General features: G+C 44.5%; 1 protein-coding gene across 1 annotated transcript in view; it reads left to right on the forward strand.

Moving 5' to 3' along the window:
* tet1 (tet methylcytosine dioxygenase 1) overlaps positions 1–9,132 on the forward strand; it is a 48,552-nt gene that overhangs the window by 12,052 nt on the left and 27,368 nt on the right. The window lies entirely within an intron of this gene.

Genomic DNA, 9,132 nt, shown 5'->3' on the forward strand with positions numbered 1-9,132 from the left:
CCACTTCATGTTTGGATTTCTTCTCAGGTTTTTGCCTGCCATATGAGTCCTGTTATACTCACATACATCATTCAAACAGTTTTAGAAACTTCAGAGTGTTTTCTATCCGATACTAATAATAATATGCATATATTAGCAACTGGGAGAGAGGAGCAGGCAGTTTACTCTGGGAACCTTTCATCCAAGCTACTCAATACTGCCCCTGCAGCCATAAGAAGTTAATATAAGGAATTTGAAAGGATTTATACTTTTACTTTGGCTTTTGAAACTTAAGTATATTTTAGTGATTACATTTACTTTTGATACTAAAGTATATTTAAAACCAAATATTTTTAGACTTTTAATCAAGTAGTATTTTACAGGGTGACTGTAAAATATTTTACTCAAGTATGACAATTGGGTACTTTTTCCACCACTGCTTGATCTCTAGGAGATCAGGGTAGCCTAGTGGTTAGAGCATTGGACTAGTAACCAGAAGGTTACAATTCAAATCCCGGAGCTGACAAGGTACAAATCTGTCATTCTGCCCCTGAACAGGCAGTTAACCCACTGTTCCTAGGCCGTCATTGAAAATAAGAATTTGTTCTTAACTCACTTGCCTAGTTAAATAAAGGAAAAAGGAAAATAGGAGCAGGACACAGGAGCACTAAATAGATAATGTAAGACAAAAGTGACAGACAAGAATTAATCAAAGAAATCATCACAGCAAAGGAATGTAGTTTGTGAGCTAGAAAATGAACATCCTGACAGTCTGAGGTAGGGTGCTATGCAATCATTCTTCTCCCAACTATTGACAGGGATAATCTGGCATTTTTATTTGTCAGTATGAATGAAATTAGTGGGTCCTGCCTTAAAAACAAAAAGAGCAGTAGTAAAATAATTATAGCGAGGCTTCATACAGGGGGTACCGGTACAGAGTCAATGTGCGGGGGCACTAGTTAGTCTAGGTAATTGAGGTAATAGAGGTAATATGTACATGTAGGTAGAGTTAAAGTGACTATGCATAGATAATAAACAGAGAGTAGCAGCATTGTAAAAGAAGGAGGGGGGGGGGGCAATGCAAATAGTCTGGGTAGCCATTTGATTAGCTGTTCAGGAGTCTTATGGCTTGGGGGTAGAAGCTGTTAAGAAGCCTTTTGGACCTAGACTTGCCACTTGCCGTGCGGTAGCAGAGAGAACAGTCTATGACTAGGGTAGCTGGAGTCTTTGACAATTTTTTGGGCCTTCCTCTGACACTGCCTGGTATATAGGTCCTGGATGGCAGGAAGCTTGGCCCCAGTAATGTACTGGGCCGTACTCACTACCTTCCTTAGTACCTTGCAGTCGGAGGCCGAGCAGTTGCCATACCAGGCAGTGATGCAACTGGTCACGATGCTCTTGATGGTGCAGCTGTAGAACTTTTTGAGGATCTGAGGACACATGACAAATATTGTCCGTCTCCTGAGGGGCCATAGGCTTTGTCGTGTCCTCTTCACGACTGTCTTGGTGTGTTTGGACCATGATAGTTTGCTGGTGATGTGGACACCAAGGAACAGCTCTCAACCTGCTCCACTACAGCTCCGTCGATGTGAATGGGGGCGTGCTCCTTTTCCTGTAGTCCACAATCATCTCCTTTGTTTTGATCATGTTGAGGGAGAGGTTGTTGTCCTGGCACCACACAGCCAGGTCTCTGACCTCCTCCCTATAGGCTGTCTCATCGTTGTCAGTGATCAGGCCTACCAATGTTGTGGCATCGGAAAACTCAATGATGGTGTTGGAGTCGTGCCAGGCCATGCAGTCATGAGTGAACAGGGAGTACAGGAGGGGACTGAACACACACCGCTGAGGGGCCCCCGTGTTGGGGATCAGCGTGGCGGATATGTTGTTACCTACCCTTACCACCTGGGGGCGGCCCGTCGGGAAGTCCAGGATCCAGTTGCAGAGGGAGGTGTTCATTCCTAGTGTCCTTAGCTTAGTGATGAGCTTTGAGGGCACTATGGTTTTGAACGCTGAGCTGTAGTCAGTGAATAGCATTCTCACATAGGTGTTCCTTTTGTCTAGGTGGGAAAGGGCAGTGTGGAATGCAATAGAGATTGCATCATCTGTGGATCTGTTGGGGCAGTATGCGAATTGGAGTGGGTCCTGGGTTTCTGGGATAATCGTGTTGATGTAGGCCATGACCAGCCTTTCAAAGCATTTCATAGCTATGGGCGATAGTCAGGTTATCTGGCGTTCTTGGGCACAGGGACTATGATGGTCTGCTTGAAACATGTAGGTATTACAGACTGGGTCAGGGAGAGATTGAACTTGCCAGCTGATCAGTGCATGCTCTGAGTACGTGACCTGGTACTCCATATGGCCTAGCGGCCTTGTGAATATTAACCTGTTTAAAGGTCCTACTCACATCGACTACGGAGAGCGAGCTCAGACAGTCATCCGGAACTACTGGTGCTCTCATGCATGGTTTATTGTTGCTTGCCTTGAAGCAAGCATAGGCTTGCATCACTGTGTGTGCATGTGTGCGTGTGTTTGTGTTTACACACAGCCAGAGGTTGGTAATATTTGGAGATGCCTTTCACTCTAATGTAAACACATATCTACAGTGCTGCTGCAGCATACGGTATAACCTAGCATGTCTGGCCTAGCACTGGTTTAGGATCAGCATACCCTCCCCAACTACTTACTGTAACCATTTAAGGGTAAAAGACACAGAACTGACCTCAGATCAGTTTTCAGGGTTAGGGTTAGGTTTAACACAATCACTATATATACAAAAGTATGTGGATATCCCTTCAAATGAGTGGATTCGGCTATTTCAGCCACATTCGTTGCTGACAAGTATATAAAATCGAGCACCCAGCCATGCAATCTCCATAGAGAAACATTGTCAGTAGAATGGCCCGTACTGAAGAGCTCAGTGACTTTCAACGTGGCACCGTCATAGGATGCCACCTTTCCAACAATTCAGTTCCGTAAATTTCTGTCCTGCTAGAACTTTCCTCGTCAACTGTAAGTGCTGTTGTTGTGAAGTGGAAATGTCTAGGAAGCAACAACGGCTCAGCCGCGAATTGGTAGGCCACACAAGCACACAGAACAGGACTGCTGAGTGCTGAAGTGAGGATCTGAGCGTGTAAAAATCATCTCTACTCAGTTGCAACACTCACTACCTAGTTCCAAACTGCCTTTGGAAGCAATGTCAGCACAAGAATTGTTCATCGGGAGCTTCATGAATGGGATACCAAGGCCGAGCAGCCGCACACAAGCTTAAGATCACCATGCGCAATGCCAAGCGTCGTCTGGAGTGGTGTAAAGCTCGCAGCCGTTGGACTCAGTGGAAACCAGGAGCAGTGGAAACCAGTTCTTTGGAGTGAGGAATCACGTGTCTCCATCTGGCAGTCCGACGGACGAATCTGGGTTTGGCGGATGCCAGGAGAATGCTACCATAGGGCCAACTCTAAAGTTTAGTGGAGGAGAAATAATGGTCTGGGCTGTTTTTCAGGGTTCGAGCTAGGCCTCTTAGTTCCACTGAAGGGAAATCTTAAAGTTACAGCATACAATGAAATTCTAGACGATTCTTTGCTTCCAATTTTGTTGCAACAGTTTGGGGAAATCCCTTTCCTTTTTTCAGCATGACAATGCCCCCATGCACAAAGAGAGGTCCCTACAGAAATGGTTTGTCGAGATCTGTGTATAAGAACTTGACTGACCTGCTCAGAGACCTGACCTCAACCCAATCAAACACCTTTGGGATGAATTGGAACACAGACTGCGAGCCAGGCCTAATCGCCCAACATCAGTGCCCGACCTCACTAATGTTCTTGTGGCTGGAAGCAAGTCCCCGCAGCAATGTTCCAACATCTAGTGGAAAGCCTTTACAGAAGAGTGGAGGCTGTTATAGCAGCAAAGGGGGGACCAATTTCATGTTAATGCCAATAATTTTGGAATCAGATGTTTGACGAACAGTTGTCCACATACTTTTGGTCATGGAGTGTATTTCACAGGGCCTTATTTCAAGGGCATAGTTTTACCCTAATACATCAGCCTGAATCTCATGGTTTACAGGCAACATCAGGCCCGCAAGTCACATTATGCAGGCTTGCAAAGCGATATATAATTCCTATTGGAATCCATCCAGCGTGGAGATATCCAACATTTGACATTTTTATTCACCAGCAACTTGCATTCAGAATGACTGCCGGATTGGAAAGACGAAGATATGAGACTACCTAAAGCATCTAAACTGGAACCATTTCTGTAACGGGTGCAATAAGTCAAAGTAACACATTGGATTAGTTTAACAAAATGTATGTTACTTATGTATGTTACTTATTTGAGTAGCATAAGATTAATTCATCAATCAATTTACATGCAGAAACATAGATATTGAAAACATATATTTTCAAAAACAACATGCAAATGAACATGCTGGGAAATATGATAATGATAATGATGGTCATGGTTATGGTTTATTACTGGTTATTAACACCAAAACTTGGGTTCTTTTACACCAATGAGTGCTAATTTAACACTTACAGAGTTAATTTAACACCTGAATACAGCCCTATAAATGTTTCACTGAAAAATCAACACTAGGCAACACTGGCCAATTTTCTGTGTAGTCAATGTAAGGGTGAACTAGCCTTCGAACTGTGAGATAATCTGGAACACTTGAACCATAGAGTGATTCAAGTGTAATGTACTGTAATCTTACACATTATGATAGTCATCATCATATGAAATCAATTTCCTCTCTATATTTCCCTCATTTGGTTTTCATTTTTCACTTGTTTGATTGTGGCTCAGAACAGTTTTCCTCTGCTATGAACTGGAAGTCATTTGGAATAAGCCCAAACCTGTGAGCTAAGTCAGTTTGTAAGCTAATCTTGGATTCCCTCAGAAGTCCTGGCCACTTCATGTCTGTGTGTGTGTGCGTGTGCGTCCATGCGTGCGTGCGTGCGTCCGTGCGTCCGTGCATGAGTTTATGTGGCTGTGTTCTGAGCGGTTCTGTGCAAATGTTCTTAGTCCCGGAGAAGCTTTGAAGCCGTGCCACTTGATTTGTCTCGGTGAATAGAAATTAAAAATGCTCACTTTCCCCCAAAATACCATTCCACTTTGATTTAGACAATAGACACCTGGACAAACAGACAGGGACCGTTCAAGCATCAAACTCGCAAAGTTAAGAATATGTAAATCTCTCTTCCCTTATTTTCAGTTGCTTTATACCCATTAATGAACGTGGGATTTTTACCCCTGTGAGGTTCGTTATTGAGTTACATGTTAGTTAGTGAAATAAAACAAAAGATGTGATCTATCTACCTCTCCTGTTACATCTCCATTCTCGCCCTCTTTCCCATGTCTGATCTCTTATCTCCTGTCACTCCCTCTTTCCCATGTCTGATCTCTTATCTCCTGCCTCTCCCTCTTTCCCATGTTTGATCTCTTATCTCCTGTCAGTCACTCTTTCCCATATCTGATCTCTTACCTCCTGCCTCTCCCTCTTTCCCATGTCTGATCTCTTATCTCCTGCCTCTCCCTCTTTCCCGTGTCTGATCTCTTATCTCCTGCCTCTCCCTCTTTCCCATGTCTGATCTCTTATCTCCTGTCACTCCCTCTTATCTCCTGTCACTCCCTCTTTCCCATGTTTGATCTCTTATCTCCTGCCTCTCCCTCTTTCCCATATCTGATCGCTTATCTCCTGCCTCTCCCTCTTTCCCATGTCTGATCTCTTATCTCCTATCACTCCCTCTTATCTCCTGTCACTCCCTCTTTCCCATGTCTGATCTCTTATCTCCTGTCACTCCCTCTTTCTCTCCTCTTTGTAGAGAGTAGCGTAGCTTCACATGCAGCAGTGCGGTAATGCTTGTGTGCCTGCATGTTTGCGTGCATATGTGTGTGTGTATGTGTGATTGCCACCACTGAGGCCTCTCCCTGACTAAATTTACAGACACTTGAGGCAAGCTGCTTCCTGTGAGAGGAGGTTGGGCCCCAGTACACACACAGGCAGTGTTTGTGTGTGTGTGGACATCGATTTCTTATGAAGTTCTTGTATATCAGTGGTGTATGTGGTTGTGTGTATGTGGCGTCATTTTGTGTGTGTGTGTGTGTGTGTGTGTGTGTGTGTGTGTGTGTGTGTGTGTGTGTGTGTGTGTGTGTGTGTGTGTGTGTGTGTGTGTGTGCATGCATCTTGGAGTTTGCTAGAGTATTTGTGTGCTTGCATCTACGTTGACAGTGAATGATGGCGCACTCATATTGCTCCTCTCATCTCAAGGTGAGCTCCATGTGAGCTAATCTATCACCCAGCCAGAGTCTCTGATACAGACTAGAGAGTTAGAGAGGAGAGACTAAGACATGTCCAGCTTTGCTACAAATCAATCAATTAATCAATCCACCAGTTAGTGGCGCTTTTCACAAAATTAGCTTTTCACAAATTTCACGGGCTTTTCAGTGATGTGTCTGCAGTAGTGTGTGTATTATACAGCGCATTCAAAAAGTATTCAGACCCTTGCTATGAGACTCAGAATTGAGCTCAGATACATTCTGTTTCCATTGATCATCCTTGAGATGTTTCTACAACTCAATTGGAGTCCACCTGTGGTAAATTCAATGGATTGGACATGATTTGGAAAGGCACACACATGTCTATATGATATCCCACAGTTGACAGTGCATGTCAGAGCAAAAACCATGAGGTTGAAGGAATTGTCCACAGAGATCAGAGACAGGATTGTGTCGGCACAGATCTGAGGAAGGGTACCATAAAATGTCTGCAGCATTGAAGGTCCCCAAGAACACAGTGGCCTCCATTGTTCTTAAATGGAAAACATTTGGAACACCAAGACTCTTCCTGGAGCTGGCCGCCTGGCCAAATTGAGTAATCGGGGGAGAAGGGCCTTGGTCAGGGAGGTGACCAAGAACCCAATGGTCACTGACAGCGCTCCAGAGTTCCTCTGTGGAGATGGAGAAGGACAACCATCTTTGCATCACTCCAATAATCAGGCCTTTATGGTAGAGTGACCAGACAGAAGTCACTCCTCAGTAAAAGGCACATGACAGCGCGCTTGGAGTTTGCCAAAAGGCACCTAAAGGACTCTCAGACCATGAGAAACAAGATTCTCTGGTCTGATGAAACCAAGATTGAACAGAGAGTTCAATCTTGGTTTCATCAGACCAGAGAATCTTGAATGGCCTGAATGGCAAGTGTCATATCTGGAAGAAACCTGACACCATCCCTACGGTGAAGCATGGTGTTGGCAGCATCATGCTGTGGGGATGTTTTTCAGTGGCAGGGACTGCGAGACTAGTAAAGATTGAGGGAAAGATGAACGGAGTAATGTACAGAGAGATCCTTGATGAAAAGGATCATCTCCTTTGTTTTGTTGACGTTGAGTGAGAGGTTATTTTCCTGACACCACACTTCCAGAGCCCTCACCTCCTCCCTGTAGACTGTCTCATAGTTGTTGGTAAATCTCTCACTCACCTTCCAACAGGGCAACGACCCTAAGCACACAGCCAAGACAACGCAGGAGTGGCTTCAGGACAAGTCTCTGAATGTCCTTGAGGGGCCCAGCCAGAGCCCAGACTTGAACCTGATAGAACATCTCTGGAGAGACCAGAAAATAGCTCTGCAGCGACGCTCCCCATCCAACCTGACACAGCTTGAGATGATCTGCAGAGGAAAACTCCCCAAATACAGGTTAGCCAAACTTGCAGCATCATACCCAAGAAGACTCGTACTGTAATCACTGCCAAAGGTGCTACAACATAGTACTGAGTAAAGGGTCTGAATACTTATGTAGGTGATATTTCTTTCTTTCTTTTTTATTATTAATTTGCAAAAATGTCTTAACACCAGTTTTTGATTTGTCATTATGTAGTATTTTGTGTAGATTGACGAGGGAAAAAACGAATTTAATGTATTTTAGAATAAGGCTGTAACATAACAAAGTAGGGAAAAAGTCAAGGGGTCTGAATACTTTCCAAATGTGTGTAGGGTGACATGAGTTACAACTAACCTACTTAGCCAACCAATCTGAGAGAGAGACAAGGTTATTAGACAGAGGCAGAAACACAGAGAGTTTGATTGTGACTAGACCTAGATCTTTTTCCCACTGTAGTATTTAATTTGAACGCTGTAGTTACTATTGTGTAGTACAGTGTAGTATGATCCGTCCCATGGGTGTCCTGTATGAGCCATTGTCGTCTGTGTTCGGCCTCTACATGGCTTTACTGCCCCACTGTGCCTTTCATGGAGAATTAAGGCCCTCGCTTTTCCTCACACCTGGTTTGTAGGAGTTAATATACAGTTTTAGGGTGTGGGTTGTGTGTGTTTCCGTGCACGTGTTTGTGTGTGTATGTGTGTATTTGTATAGCTTTCATTTACAGAGTGTGAGTTTAGTGTCAGTGATGGGGATAGGTCCAGGCATGGAGTCATGTTTTCCCAAGGTTGTCACCACGCGCTCCTAGTCAGCTCTGGAAGAACAGGCAGCTTTTTCCACCGCCACTACAAAGTCAAATGTCCGGACACTTGAGCATGTCTTTCAGTGATATGACAAGAGGAGAGGGGAGAGAGAGAGAGAGAGAGAGAGAGAGAGAGAGAGAGAGAGAGAGAGAGAGAGAGAGGAGAGGAGAGGAGAGGAGAGGAGAGAGAGGAGAGAGAGAGAGTAGAGAGAGAGAGAGAGAGAGACGAGAGAGAGACGAGAGGAGAGGAGAGGGGAGAGAGAGAGAGAGAGAGAGAGAGAGAGAGAGAGAGTAAGAGAGGAGAGAGAGAGAGGAGACATAGGAGGAGTGAGGCAAGAGAGAAGGGAAAGACATAGGCCAAGAAGTAGAGAGAGACGAGAGAGATGCAAACAAGGGACGGGAGCTAGGAAGTAGGAAATTAATGGTTCTTGGCATCTACCTTGTGTTATACCTAGCAAATGAGAGACATTAACAGTATATTACATTGACATTACTATTGGCAGTAATGGCGGTCTATTGGCAGTGCACTGCAATTGTCAGCTTTTGGCAGTAACAACGTTTTGCCATAAATCCGATCTGTCATGTGGAATTGGTTTCCAGATGTCATCAAGACACATTACAGTTTAGCAGCAGAGGGACTACTTTAACTCGCCAGGGTGCTGAGAGTTTGGAGGATGATTAATGCCAGGACTACTT

Source organism: Oncorhynchus tshawytscha, linkage group LG01 (genome assembly GCF_018296145.1).
Source record: "Oncorhynchus tshawytscha isolate Ot180627B linkage group LG01, Otsh_v2.0, whole genome shotgun sequence".
NCBI classification, from domain to species: domain Eukaryota; kingdom Metazoa; phylum Chordata; class Actinopteri; order Salmoniformes; family Salmonidae; genus Oncorhynchus; species Oncorhynchus tshawytscha.